General features: G+C 36.3%; 1 protein-coding gene and 1 non-coding gene across 5 annotated transcripts in view; one reads left to right on the top strand and one right to left on the bottom strand.

Annotated features, from left to right (window-relative positions):
- Naa15 (N-alpha-acetyltransferase 15, NatA auxiliary subunit) overlaps window positions 1-13,749 on the top strand; it is a 101,456-nt gene that overhangs the window by 22,060 nt on the left and 65,647 nt on the right. The window lies entirely within an intron of this gene.
- On the bottom strand, window positions 6,325-6,397 carry Trnav-cac (transfer RNA valine (anticodon CAC)). Its single transcript has one exon. It is a non-coding gene; the product is annotated as a tRNA-Val (tRNA).

Genomic DNA, 13,749 nt, shown 5'->3' with positions numbered 1-13,749 from the left:
GCCCTAAGCAACTCGGTGAGACTGTATCTCTAAATAAAATAATAAAAAGGGCTGAGGATGTGGCTCATTGGTTAAGCACCTCTGGGTTCACTCCATGGTACCCCTCAATAAAAGTGATTGAAATGTAAGTGGCATAGTTTTAGGATGAATATAACACACACACACACATACACATATACACACATATATACACACGCACACATACACACACACACACACACACACACACATATTGAGGTACTGGGGATTGAACCCCAGAGCCTGTGGCTTTCTAAGCATTTGTTCTTCCACTGAGCTACACTCCCAGCCCTTATTTTTTAAACCTTTTAAAAAACCTTTTAAAAGGCTGATTGATGGGTTAAACATAGTTTTTTTTGCAATTTATCTTAATATCCCCCCCTTTCCTTTATTTTTGTTTTTTAAATACCCTTTTCTTTTCCCTAATTCATATAATTTATATAAGTTGTTGCTTGTATCAGTGGTCTGTCCCTTTTTATTGCTAAGTAGTATTCCATTATATGGATTTACCACAGTTTGTTTAACTATTTGTGGAAGAGCAGTTCTTCCTCTGCTCCCCAATACTGCAGATTGAATCCAGGGCTTCATACATTCCAGGGAAGTACTGTACCACTGAGCTATGTTCCCAGTTCTGCAGTTCTTTTTTTGTTTTTTTTTCTTTTTTTTGGTACTGGGGATTTAACCCATGGGTACTTTACCATTGAACTATATCCCCAACCCTTTTTTATTTTGAGATAGGGTCTCACTAAGTTGCTTAAGAACTTGCTAGGTTGCTGAAGCTGGTCTTAAACTTGCAATCCTCCTGCCTCAGCCTCCTGAGTCTTTGGGATTACAGGTGTGCGCCATTGCACCTGGCTCTAGTCTAGCAATTCTTGATTAAGCATTTTAGACAGTTTTCTTTAGTCCTAGTGATGGTGGAACAAATCTTTAATTTTATTGCTACAATCACAGTGCTCAACGATTTATTTATTGTGACAAAGTGTAGGAAAAGAAATATGAAAGTCATGAAATAGTGAAGAGAAATAATGTCCTTATCCTTCTCTTATATTAAGAGTGAAGAAAATATTAAACAAAAGGATAGTATTTTTTTCCCAAATTACTTCAGCTTGGTCAACTTTTAAGTTAGCTCTTTATTTTAAGCCTTTTTTCCTTTCCTTCTGTGATGAAGGTGGACATACTTGAATGGTTAAGTCAAATGTTAGTAAGTTGGTAACTGTTAAATCATTCTGGCACCATTCAGTTTTTGAGGTTTTACATAATTTGTTGTACTATATTTGTAAATTTATGTAGGAAATGAAGTTAGCTTATGCTTTCTAAAAATGTAAAGCTTCAATTTAAAAATAATAAAAATGTTTTGGCCTTAATTTTTCAGTGGAAGCCTTGTTTACACAGTTTGCAAAAATTTCAGTTTCTGCAGTAGATTTGCCTGGCTTGATTTAGTTTAGTTGATATCTAAAATTAAATTTTGTTTAAATTTAAATTTGGCCCTTCTAATTTTTCATATTATTCTACTTCTGAGTAAGCATTGATACAAGTTAGTCAAAAAAACCTCTGCATAATGTTTCTTGTCTATAATTTGTTAATTTAATACGATATATATATTGTGTAAGATTTTGTTTAAAGAATTGTGTATGCCAGAAGTTTTCTTCTTTATTTTTTAGACAGGGTCTTGCTGTGTTGCCTGCACTGGCCTTGTATCTGTGATCTTCCTGCCTTACCCTCCCCATTCTTAAGGGTTTATAGATGCCTGCTACTGCACCTGGCTATTCTTCATACTCTTAAAATGGGCATTTTTATTAAGCAAATAGCTAGTTTTGGAGTCAGGAATCAGACTTTTGGGTTTTTCCCCCCAGTGTTTGTATATTTGTATTAGTGTTTTATGTTTGTATTAGTGTATTAGTGTTTGGATATTTTGGGTAGCAGTATAAGGGGAGGGAAGGGTTCTTTTGTAGGCAAAGAGTTGTAATTGTTAGGTTTGCACATATTATAGGTAAATTATTTCATATGATTTTTGGAAAAAGGGTTGTTTTTACAGTTAAAGCAGATAAGTTTTAGTTGCTGAAAAAGCTCGAGTTAGGAATTCTTACCAAATAGGTTTCCATGTGCACATGGAAGGACAGCTGATTTATTTTTTTAACTTTGTCCATGTGTGTGATACTGGAGATCAAACTCGGCAAGGTGATTTAAATTAAATTTCCGTGTGATAGAATTTTAGTTTTGCAACCAAATACAGATAGTTGCTTTGAAATTTGTTTTGATACAGTTTTCCTTTATTGCCTGTGTTTAGAATATGACAAAGAAAAAACAAAAAATAGAAACAATTTTTTACCTGCTATGAAATTCCCTTCTGTACATAGTAACCAAAAGTTTAAAATAGAATAAATTTCTTTTTGTTTTCTTTCTGTCCTGCTGGAGATTGAACCCAGGGCCTAGTGCATGCTAGGCAAAGTGCCCTACCACTGAGTCACACACCCAGCCAGAAACTAGAATAAATTTGTGTTTTAAAGTTTTCCAGAGTGGGAGGGAGGGGTGGAAAGATGTTGGTTAATAGATATAGAGGTCCATTTGGAGAGGAGAAATGACTTATAATGTCACACCCAGTAGGGTAACCTTGATTGGCACAATTAATCGTGTGTTTCCAAATAGCTAGTAGAGGATTTTGAATATTTCCAGCATGAAGAAATGATAAATGTTTGAGCTTATGGATATACCTGTTACCGTGATCTGAAAAATATTACTTTGTTCGCCATAAATATTATAATCATGTCAATTAAAAATAAAGACAATTTATAAAATGAATAATATGAGAAAACTAAATGTAATCTTGCTATGATGTAAATATACTTTTTTTTTTTAAGAGAGTGAGAGAGGAGAGAGAGATAGAAAGAGAATTTTTAATATTTATTTTTTAGTTCTCGGCGGACGCAACATCTTTGTTGGTATGTGGTGCTGAAGATCGAACCCAGGCCGCATGCACGCCAGGCGAGTGCGCTACCGCTTGAGCCACATCCCCAGCCCTACTTTGTTGTTTAAAAAAATCATTTTGTTATTTTTTTAAAAATAGCTTTTTTTTCTTTTTGGTGGTACTGGGGATTGAATCCAGGGGTGCTTTATCACTGAGCTATATCCCCAGTTCTTTTTTTTTTTTTTTTTAAAGGCAGGGTCTCACTAAATTGCTGGTGCTGACTTGAAACTTGTGATCCTCTTGCCTTGGCTTCTTGAGTTTCTGGGATTATAGATGTATTCTTGTAATCACATTTTTTTTTTTTAAAGAGAGAGAGAGTGAGAGAGAATTTTAATATTTATTTTTTTAGTAATCGACGGACACACATCTTTGTATGTGGTGCTGAGGATGGAACCCGGGCCGCACGCATGCCAGGCGAGCGCGCTACCACTTGAGCCACATCCCCAGCCCATAATCACAATTTTTTAAGAAGCCTGTAAAAATCTAGTGAGAGGAAAAACCTTTTGATGATGTGGTAAATTTACTCTTTTGTTTGTTTCTTTACTTTGACACTTTTGCTCTAATCCTTTCTGGAATGAGGTGTAGTATGAGTGAACAATAAATATATTTTTAAAGTTTTATATTGACAAAGTTTATGTTTAAAATGTGTATGGTGTTAGAAACCTGAAATTTTTTAAAATTTATTTTTATTTATTTTTTATATATTTTTAGTTGTTGGTAGACCTTTATTTATAAACGATGCTCAGAATCGAACCTAGTGCCAGGCAAGTGTGCTACCACTGAGCACCAGCCCCAGAAACCTGAAATTTTTTTAAAGAAAATGATTCCTTTGGGTTAAGAGAGGAGGTTAAGGGGCTGGGATGTGGCTCAAGCAGTAGCGTGCTCGCCTGGCATGCGTGTGGCCCGGGTTCGATCCTCAGCACCACGTACAAAGATGTTGTGTCCGCCGAAAACTAAAAAAATAATTAAAATTCTATTTTTTTTTAAGCAGGTTAAAAGTACATTATTTGGGGGGAGTTAGGGTGTTTTAGTGAAATAAAGAGTGACAGCAGTTTAGTTTTTAGTAGCAATAGAGGACACTATATTTTTAGGAAAGAGGATGATAACTTAATAGGGAACTGAATTTAATGTTCCATTCTATAAGTATTTCAAAACCTTACAGTCCTTCTGGGTCATTTGGGCCTCATACAAACTAGTTTTTTGATGATAATAGAATGGCCATCCCAACTATTGCATTGAAGCACTGGCTAAGGGGCAGTTTCCTGAGAGACATGCTGGAGGGCTGCTGACCAACCTGCTTTAAGTGGAGGGATCTCTCTCTTTAGTGTGTTCTCATTTCCTTTAATATTTCTGCCTCTGACAATGCAGTCTGACAGAGCATCAATTCAAGTATATCTTCTTTGTTCACAAAAGCATTTTTGGACATAAAAAATCAGGTCATATAAAGAATCATATGCAAGGGGCTTTTGTTTGAATTTTCTCCCCCAGCTAACTACATGGCTCATTTCTCCTGTTTCTTTTAGGACTGCGCTCAGGTGTCCTCCAAGTGTTATTTAGAGGTCTTTGTTGACCAGGAGTACTTTCTTACTTATTTCTTTTGTCCCTGCTTTTTCTCCAATATCATTTATCACCATTTAACAAAAATTTAAGAGTGGATTTTATGAGGATAGGAACTTTGTTTTACTAATCATGTACTTACAGTGGTTAAAGTGATCCACAGTAAATTGAAATGTAGCAAATATTAATAAATGTTAATAGTAAATATTAATACATATAGTAAATGTTAATAAATATTGTTGCATGAAATGAGTGTTGAAATAATGATTACAGGGCAAGAGAAAGGTTAAGGATGTATGCTTGGGTAAATATTTTTGAAGAAAGGAGTTAAGCTGGCCCTTGGCATTGTAGACTACATTATTATTTGAGGTAATTATAGGATATGGGGCAGAACCTATATTATCCTTGATAAGATCTTGGAGGTTTCATTTGTGAATGGATAATGGTACCTGGTTTGTTTAAGTAGCCTTCTCTCAGAAAAGCAAAGCTAGAGGAAAATTTTATTGTTTCTTTTTTGATTGTTTTAGCATTGGAGAAAAAAAAATGATATCAGGACATTATATGAGTTTGGTGTGAGGAGGGAGCCTGCTGACTTAGAATCTCCAGTTGGTAAGGCTCAGTCACTTCCTCCTAAAACTCTACAGCTGATTCTTACAAGGTTAGGGTTGAGGACCATTGTATATGATAACTATGAAACGGGTATACAATATTGGGAAATTTTTGTAGATTAGGGTTGCATTATGAGTGTTTCTCAGTTGAATTCTTAGTATTTGGCAAGGTATGTTGGGAATTCAATGTGGGAAAGAAAGCAAGGTGCTTAATTTAATTAATCAGTGATCATTAGCCAGCCATCAGCATTCATGTCTGCCTACATCTTTGCTTTCTATTTATGGGCATTATCTCTGTTGAAGAGAGAAAAATTTAGATTCTAAGTGAAAATGGTTCTGGAAAGAATGTCGTTTGCCAGTTCTAATATTGAAAAGTGCAAGTGAAGAAGAATCTTAAAGAGTGATAGTTTTATATAAATATTGAGGTGTGGAGGGAATTGGATGCTGTGGTGGCATTCTTGACTTTTGGGGATTTCCTTTGAATGTCAGCTGTACACTTAAAACATTTAAATTCTTTTATGATGCAAGCTGTATAAACTTAGATTCAAGTTGTGACTTTAAAAAATACTAGTCTAACTTGTTGCATTTTTTTTTTTTAATCCCTTCGAGATAGGACATAAATTGTATTGCTCCCTTAAATTTTTAATTTGATAAGCAGGGCACCAAGGTGCACACCTGTAATCCCAGCTAAACTGGAGGCTGAGGCAGGAGGATTGCAAGTTCAAGGCCAGCCTAGGCAACTTAGTGAAACTCTTGTCTCAGAAAAGCCAAAAAGGTTGGAGCTGTAACATAGTGGTAGAGCACTTGCCTAGTATATATGAGGCCCAGGGTTCAATCTCCAGTACTGAAAAAAAAAATTGTATATAAAGTACATAAAAATTCCTGTGTAGAAATAATTGCTGGAAAGGCCAATGTTTTTATCTGATAACACTCTACTGAGATTTTCTTTGGTTAGTATATGAACTAGTTAAGTTGAAATTTCTCAGAGCTTTCCTGGGGAAATTAATCTTATTGAGGTTTTTCTCTGATTACATTAAAGGAGACATGAGAGTTTGTTTTAAAAATTATAAACATAAGATTTTCTCTTTTTTCAAGCCTAACTTTTAGGATTGGTTGTCTACTTTCACACATGATTACTGTTCAAGTTAAAGCAGTGTGGTTTTTTTTTTTTTTTTTTTGTGATGCTGGGGATTGAACCCAGTGCCTTGTGCATGTGAGGCAAGTGCTCTACCACTGAGCCACATCCCCAGACCCTCCAGGATGATTTTTTTTTAAAAGATTAAAATAAAAGCAAAAACAGTTTTATTCAGGTGTTAAATAGATTTGAAAATTGAGAAACATAGGTTCCAAGATGAGTTTTTATAATTAAAATGATAATATTTATTTTTTAGAGAGATCTTATTGGGGATTACAAGATCACATTTGATTATCAGTGCTTGAAGACTGATCAAAATCTTTAAGAATGAAAAACTAGTATTTAGTGAATATTTTGAGGTACATTTTATGCTAGGCTTTGCATGTTAGCTGATATAAATCTGTGATATTCCTTTAAGGAAATTATAGTAAGTATAGCCAGTGCTTAGGATTGCATGTCTCACACATGCTGGGCAAGTGCTCTACTACTGAGCCACAACCCCAGCTCTTTTTATATTAGAGACAAGGCCTTACTGAGTTGCTTATGGCCTCACTATTCTGTTAAGGCTGGATTTGAACTTCTGATCCTCCTGCCTTAGCCTCCTGAGCTAGTGGATTACAAGCATAACCCACTGTGCCTGGGAAGAGTACTCATCTTTTTTTTTGGTTTGTTTAATTTTTTTTAAGTTATACATGAACACAATATCTTTATTTATTTTTATATGGTGCTGAGGATCGAACCCAGTGCCTTACATGTGCAGAGACAAGCGCTCTGTCACTGAGCCACAAGCCCTGCCTAGGACTGCTTTGTTTTTTTTTTTTTTGACATTGATGAACCTTTATTTTATTCATACATTTGTATGTGGTATTGAGAATCCAACCTGGTGCCTCACACATGCTAGGCAAGTGCTCTACCGATAAGCCACAACCCCAGCCCCAGGACTGCATTTTTTAAAAGGATAATTCTAATTGTTTTATATACAGTTAGTTCTGCTGTATCAGGACATAGGTTCTTTTTTTCCCCCTCTTCCTTGTTTTTTGTTTGTTTGTTTTGGGGTGGGGGGCGTTTAAGTTTCTAAAAGTCTCTATACTTTGCAAAATCATGAAGAAGATATTTAATAATTATGAATAATATGGGGGAAATGGAGTAGGGCATAGCATTCAAAAATATTATTAGTGAGGTTAAAAGCAAAGAAAAGAACATAATAAAAATGGTTGCATAGTTTTGCATGTTAATGGTTAACAAATGCGATAATACTACTATGTAAATGTTGCACTTTCTCTTCAAAACACCAAAAACTTGCTTGCATAAGTGGGGTCTGAAGGATTGGAGTTTGTGAATTGTTGAGAAGTGGTAGAAGGAAGATTATCTGAAATCTGACCAATGATAACATCAGAGGTGGGTGAATGTGGCTTATGGTGGCTCCCAACTTACTAGGTGAACTGAGGCAGCTGGTAGGTGTTTGATGTATGTGCCTGTGTGCTTTGCCTGCTTACAGGACTTATTTCAGCTGGGCGCTGTTTTCTGTTTTCACCTAGTGTTCTGGCATGTGAAGTTCTATAGAAGCAAGCATGAAATTTAAAGAGTGGCTCCTAATAAACCATGTTGGAGCCAATGTGTTTTTTTTCTTTAAACAGCTTTATTGAATTTATATTCTTTTTTTAAATTTTTTTTTGAGAGAGAGTTTTAATATTTATTTTTTTAGTTTTTTTGGCGGACACAGCATCTTTGTATGTGGTGCTGAGGATCAAACCCAGGCCACACGCATGCCAGGAGAGCCCGCTACCGTTTGAGCCACATCCCCAGCCCCCAATGTGTATTTTGAAAACAAGCATTACTACAGAATTTACTGTTCATTACCTTAGTATTATAAAGATAACCTTGCCTGTGTTTGGGTAGCTCTTCTCCCCGTGTGGTTAGTAACTAAGCTAGAGCCCCTGGTCTTTTTGTACATAGTTTCTGTATTTACACTGCCACTGAAGGATATCCAGGGTGACTTAAACTTCTTCCAATGTTTCCTTTGTTCTAGGACCTTTGATACAAGCTAATTCACTCTAAATATTTTTGTGGTGAGATTAATGTTTTAAAACCAAGGAAATAAAATATTGCACATTTTTCCAATTTGTGTTTTGAATCAGTTTTGGTACTCAATGGAGGAAGCCTGGAGTATGAATCTAGGAATTGAGCATAGGGGTGCTCTGCCACTCAACTATATTACCAGGCCCTCCTCCCCCCTTTTAAAATTTGTGACAGGGTCTTGCTAAGTTGCCCAGACTGTCTCCAACTTTCTACCCTCCTGATTCAGTTTCCTGAGTTGCTGGGAATACAGATGTGTGCCACTTCTCTTGATTATCATTTATTCTCTTTAAGACCAGTTGTTAAATGGGGGGATAGGGTAGGGAAACAATACGTTTAAAAATGTTTTTTGTTTTAGTTATAGATGGACAAAATACTTTTATTTTTTTTATTTTTATGTGGTGCCGGGGATTGATCCCAGTGCCTCACGTATGCTAGGCATACACACTACCACTGAGCCACAATCCTGGCCCGGAAACAATACATTTTTAAAGTAATGAAAGTACCTGGTAAATGGTACTTTTAGTATATTATTGTGAACTTCAACTTTTTCAGTGAATTGATCTTATATTTAACTGTGCATCTTTTTAAAAAATATTTATTTTTTAGTTGTAGTTGGACACAATTCCTTTATTTATTTATTTTTATGTGGTGCTAAGGATTGAACCCAGGGCTTCTTACTTGTCAGATAAGTGTTCTACTCCTGAGCCACAACCCCAGCCCTTAATGTTGTGTCTTTTTTTTTTTTTTAAAGAGAGAGTGAGAGAGGAGAGAGAGAGAGAGAATTTTTTTTAATATTTATTTTTTAGTTCTCTGCGGACAGCGTCTTTGTTGGTATGTGGTGCTGAGAGGATCGAACCCGGGCCGCACGCATGCCAGGCGAGCGCGCTACCGGTTGAGCCACATCTCCAGCCCAACGTTGTGTCTTGTTATCTGATATTTCTATTTGCTCTATTTTTGATATGAAAAAAATATATATTTCCCCCACCCCCTGGGAATTAAACTCGGGGCCTCACACTCACTACTGTTGAGCTATACCCTCAGCCTACGTTTTTGTTAGTTATCTTTATATTTATGCCTTAAAAATTGTCTTTTTTTCTTTCTTTTTTAAAAAAACTTATCTGCATTTATTGTTTAAAGCAGAATGTTGACTTGGGCAATACATATTTCCATTCATAAGCCTTACTGAGTTACTTTTTGAACAGCTTTGTAACACACCTAAGGAAGGAGGTTTAAGCTTCGTTTCTTGAAATACTTTTCTTTGGAAAACAAGCCCAGGGGTGTTCCTCCCTCTTTTTTCTTATTTAGGCTTTTACTTTTGGTTTGTCAGTTTCTTTTTTTCTTCTTTAAAAAAAAATTTAATAGTGCTAGGGATTTAAACCAGGGGTACTTTACTTCTGAGCTACATCTCCAGCCCTTTTTATTTTGAGGCAGGGTCTTGCTAAGTTGCTGAGGCTGGCCTCAAAACTTGGCAACCCTCCTCTCTCTGCCTCCTGAGTTGCTGGATTATAGGCCTTTGCCACAGTGCCCCGTGTATGCTTTAATTGAAGCTGTTGAGTCTCATTTTTTTTATGTGTGGGACAATGAATGACCTTATTCTACTTTCCCCTTTTCCATGTAAAAATAACTTTACAGTTATTTTTACTTGATGAGTTTCATTTACTGATTTATTTATATGTGGTGCTGAGGATCAAACCCAGTGCTTACAAACCCAGCCCTGTTCCCCCCCACCCCCCCATTCTGGGGATTGAAGCCAGGGGCACTTAACCACTGAGCCACATCCCCAGCCCTTTTTGTATTTTATTTAGAGACAGGGTCTCACTAGGTTGATTGGGGTCTTGCCAAGTTGCTGAGGCTGGCTTTGAACTTGAGATCCTCCTGCCTTACCCTCTTGAGCTGCTGGGATTACAGGCATGTGCCACCATGCCTTGCACTGTATTTTTAAATTTTGAGACAGGGTCTAAGTTGCTGAGACTGACTTTGACCTTGTGATCCTCCTGCCTCAGTCTCCTGAGTAACTGTAATTCCAGATGTGCACCACAATGCCCAGAGAGAGTCTTAATGTTTTACATGCTGTAAACGTTATACTGTAAACATCTCATCAACACTTTTGTTTTAGATTTAGTTCTATAATTAAATATAGTTGGTGTTTACCAATAGACCTTTTTTTTGTCATCAATAGAGCTTTATTTTTATTTTCTTATTTTTAATTTTTTTTTAGAGAGAGAATTTTAATATTTATTTTTTAGTTTTCGGCGGACACAACATCTTTGTATGTGGTGCTGAGGATCGAACCGGGCCGCACGCCTGCCAGGCAAGCGCGCTACTGCTTGAGCCACATCCCCAGCCCTAGACCTTTATTTTTTATTTATATATATGCTGTGCTGAGAATTGAATTCAGGCCCTCACACATGCTAGGCAAGCACTGTACCACTGAGTCATAACTCCAGCCCGCTCCCCGCAATAGACCTTTTGTTGAAGTTTTCTTATTGGTTTCTTTGTTGAAGAAGGCTTATTATCTCAAGAATGCTCATGGAAATTTTTTTTAGTTGTAATTGGACACAATACCTTTGTTTTATTTATTTTTATGTGGTGCTGAGGATTGAACCCAGTGCCTCGCGTGCTAGGCGAGTGCTCTACCACTGAGCCACAACCCCAGCTAATGGAAATATTTTTTAAATTCTTACACATTTAAACTGTTTTCTACATTTTTTTAAAAAATGTGTATTCATTTAAAACAATTTTTATGTCAATTTTATTGAGGTACAGTTAACATACAGTAAGATTTGCCAATTTTGTATGTGTGCATGTGGTGCTAGGGATTGAACCCCCCGGGTTTGTGCATGCAAGGCAAGCACTCTGTCAACTGAACTATATCCCCAGCCCTTCTATATTCTTCTTTTTTTTTAATCTTATATATATATATATATATTTTTTTTTTGGTGGGGTTCTTTTTTCTTTTTTGGAACTGGGGGTCGAACCCAGGGCTTTGTGAATGCTTTGCCACTGAGCTACATCCCAGCCCAAGCAGACAACTTTTTTTTTTTGATGCTGGGAATCAAACCCAGGGCCTTATGCATGTAAGGCAAGCACTTTACCAAACTGTGCCACATCCCCAGCCTCAGCCCTTCTATATTCTTGATATTTGAATGATAGCTTAGCTAGTTATAAAATTCTTTTTTTAAAATTTATTTATTCTAATTTGTTATACATCACAGCAGAATGCATTTCAATCCATAGTACATGGAGCACAATTTTTCATTTCTGTGGTTGTACACAAAGGGTTGTAAAATTCCTGATTCACATTCCATCTTGAATAGCCTTGTTATTGTTTCACTTATGTTGCAGATGCCAACCTGATCTTATTTCCTTTGTAGGAGAGTTGGTCTTTGTTCTCAGAGATCCAAGGGGTTTTTCTTTATCTAAATTGAGTTCTTGATATATCTCTGTGTCTGCTATAGAGTATAAATTTTCCCTGATTTGTGCTTTTGCAATCACAAATTGTAGGTTGATGTTTTAATTTAATTCGAGAAATTTTCTTGAATTACAGGTTCCAGTGATGGTTCTATTGTTTCACTTCGGTATTCTTTGTCTATAGAATAATACTCTTCTGTGTGTTATTCTTTGATTCTTTTCACCTCTATTCTTCATTTATTTGATAACACTCCCATTTTCTATATCATCATATCTGATCTCTAAGGCATCTGGTAACTTCATTTAAATTCAGCATGTTCATGTTTTCACATGTTCCTATTTCTTCAGTCTGTTTTGAGTTTCTGATTTGAAACTTTGTTTTTATGTCTGTATTTGTTATTTAATTGCTTGTAATTTGTAATGGGGTATTATTATTGCATCTTTCCTCTGTTATGGTTCAGGTTTTTTAATTTGTTTCCATATGCTGACAAGTTTTTTACTTTTTTTTTTTTTGTACCAGGGTTTGAACCCAGGGGCACTTAACCACTGAGCCAAATCCCCAGCCCTTTTTGTGTTTTGAGACAGGGTCTCTCTGAGTTGCTTAGGCCCTCAATAAGTTGATGAGGCTGGCTTTGAACTCCCAATTCTCCTGCCTTAGCCTCCTGAGTTGATTACAAGCAACTCTTCATTATCTTTATGTACTTTTTATTTCTTATAAGGAATTTGGTAAGGATGCTGGGTCTTTTTTTCTGTTCTCCTTATTTGTGCAGGATTTTACTGGACCGACAATAGGTGATGTTATTTTGGTGACAGGGTTTGAGCAGCTTCCTAAATCTCTTAATTCAAGAATAGTCTTATTTGTTGCTGCAGTAGAATTCAGCATTTTGTTGTTGTTATTGGTACTGGGAATTGAACACAAGGGCACTTAACCATTGAGCCACATCCCCAGCCCTTTTATTACATTTTATAGAGAGACATGGTCTCACCGAGTTGTTTTGGGCCTTGCTAAGTTGCTGAGGCTGGCTTTGAACTCAGGATCCTCCTGCCTCAGCCTCCAAACCATTAAGATTACAGGTGTGCACCACCACACCTGGCCGTAAGAATTCAGCTTTTAAATAAACTTCTCCACGTAGCTCAATCTTGCTTTAGTGGGGCTTTTGTCTTCCAGTCACTTCTTCTCTTAACCATCCAACCCAAATGACACCTCTTCCTTCTAAGATATGCCTACTTTCCTCCCAGAATCTGTGCTTTTTGATTCCCCAATGCCATTTCTCCTTCATGTCTCAGATCTGCTGTCTGTACTTCCTCACAGATGGGGGCGTGCTTCTGAGGGTGAGTTTTAGGTAATATTATAAGTATAGTATTTTGTCACCTCTAGGACTCTGCGCTGTTGCCCTTTGGACAGTCAGTGTTTATGCATTTATATGTGAATTGATGTTCTTAATTCTTTCATCATCTTGTGTTGTGGGATGAGAGCTGCAGGTTGTTTTATTTACCTTTTTTATTTTAAAATATTTTTTAGTTGTCAGTATTCCTTTATTTTATTTATTTATTCGAGGTGCTAAGAATCAAAGCCAGTGCCTTTCACATATAAGCACTCTATCACTGAGCCACAACCCCAGCCCTATTTGCTCTTTTTTAATCTGTATGGTATTTATGATGATTTATGAAGTATTTAGAAAGTGGACATTATCCTATAGGAACTTTGTTTTTATATTTTGCTTGAAAATAATAATGGTTCTTTAAAATAATTTGTAATTAAGGTTTTATATAATTGAATAACTGTATATTTCTGTTTCTGTGCTCCTATGGCCATTTCATCATTCTCCAGTCTCCATTGGGAAAATTTATCATTGAAATAATTATGAAGTTCTATCTCATAGCTAACTGAGTCATATGAATATACTTGAGTTTTGCAGAAATCTGCTCATAAGCTGGAATCCTAAATTCCCCTTCAATTTTTGTTTTTCAAATGA

Source organism: Ictidomys tridecemlineatus, chromosome 9 (assembly GCF_052094955.1).
Source record: "Ictidomys tridecemlineatus isolate mIctTri1 chromosome 9, mIctTri1.hap1, whole genome shotgun sequence".
NCBI lineage: Eukaryota > Metazoa > Chordata > Mammalia > Rodentia > Sciuridae > Ictidomys > Ictidomys tridecemlineatus.
This window is presented reverse-complemented; position numbering and strand designations above follow the sequence as displayed.